The sequence below is a fragment of the Acyrthosiphon pisum genome, chromosome X, assembly GCF_005508785.2.
Source record: "Acyrthosiphon pisum isolate AL4f chromosome X, pea_aphid_22Mar2018_4r6ur, whole genome shotgun sequence".
In the NCBI taxonomy this organism is placed as follows: Eukaryota; Metazoa; Arthropoda; class Insecta; order Hemiptera; family Aphididae; genus Acyrthosiphon; species Acyrthosiphon pisum.
Genome location: NC_042493.1, coordinates 42,186,804 through 42,188,548, shown reverse-complemented (window position 1 = coordinate 42,188,548; position 1,745 = coordinate 42,186,804). Strand labels below are relative to the sequence as shown.

At 37.5% G+C, this 1,745-nt stretch overlaps 1 pseudogene; it reads right to left on the bottom strand.

The window, feature by feature from the left end:
- Positions 1-118: 118 nt before the first annotated feature.
- Positions 119-1,745, bottom strand: part of LOC100169463 — a 25,708-nt pseudogene continuing 24,081 nt past the window's right edge.

Here is a 1,745-nt window from a genome sequence, read left to right as displayed (position 1 = left end):
ATCAATAAAAATAAGTATAATGTATATATATTATATCTAATATCATATATAGTTCATATTTTTGTTAAACCATATTTAAGGATTATTATCCTTAATATAAACATTTTGATATCTCAGAAACTACTTCTTAGGATTTTGATTTAAATGCATCAAAATGTTTAAGACAATCATCAGCTATGTAACTTACAGTAAAGGAGGGGGTTTCTCATTTAAAAATGGAAATTTGTAAGACCACAGGACACTACTTGTAATACAAAACATTTCGGGAATTTAAAAATATGGTCTTTACTTTAGGTGTACTTAAAAATTATAAAAATCAGATTTTGAACAAAAAAATTATTAAATGGAAAAATAGGCGATAGCGTATTTAAAACATTATTGGAAAAAAAATTATTAATATAATTTATAGAAAAATAAATAGATACTTACACTACTGAAGCTATATGAGTTAAGTGCAAAAAGAGGTACATTATAAAGTTTAGAATAATATTAAATCATTGTATACGAAATCCAGTTATTCTTAGCAAAGACGGTTAGGTTAGAATAGATTACAAAAACTATAAATTATATTTCTTTAAATACAAACACTGCAATTAACACTAAAGCTGGTTCAAAAATTAGTTAGGAAAAATTAGAAATGTTCTTATCCGGTATAAAATCTCAGAAGTCAGAATTCTCCTGTGTGGGTCCGTTGATGTGTTGTCAAATTGCAACTTTTACTGAATGACTTATCACATACATCGCACGCGTATGGTTTCTCGCCCGTGTGGGTCCGACGATGTGTTTTCAATGTACACATTTTAGCAAATGATTTATCACATACATCGCATATGTATGGTTTCTCACCCATGTGGGTCCGTTGATGTGTGTCAAATTGCAACTTTGACTGAATGATTTATCACATATATCACACGCAAATGGTTTCTCACCCGTGTGGATACGTCGATGACTCGTCAATGTCCCACTTTGACTGAACGACATGTCGCATACATCGCACGCGTATGGTTTCTCACCCGTGTGGGTCCGTCGATGACTCGTCAATGAACTACTTTCAGCAAACGACTTGTCACATATATCGCAAGCAAATGGTTTCTCTCCTGTGTGGGTCCGTCGATGACTCGTAAATGAGCCACTTTGGCTGAAAGACATGTCGCATACATCGCACGCAAATGGTTTCTCTCCTGTGTGGGTCCGTCGATGACTCGTCAATGAACTACTTTCAGCAAACGACTTGTCACATATATCGCAAGCAAATGGTTTCTCTCCTGTGTGGGTCCGTCGATGTGTTGTCAAATTGCAACTTTGACTGAAAGACATGTCGCATACATCGCACGCAAATGGTTTCTCTCCTGTGTGGGTCCGTCGATGACTCGTCAATGAACTACTTTCAGCAAACGACTTGTCACATATATCGCAAGCAAATGGTTTCTCTCCTGTGTGGGTCCGTCGATGACTCGTAAATGAGCCACTTTGGCTGAAAGACATGTCGCATACATCGCACGCGTATGGTTTATCGCCCTTGTGGGTCCGTCGATGTGTTGTCAAATTGCAACTTTGACTGAAAGACATGTCGCATACATCGCACGCGTATGGTTTCTCGCCCGTGTGGGTCCGTCGATGACTCGTCAGTGAACTACTTTCAGCAAACGACTTGTCGCATAAATCGCAGGCGTATGGTTTCTCTCCTGTGTGGGTACGTCGATGATTCTTCAATGTGCCACTTTTCACTGAATGATTTATCACAT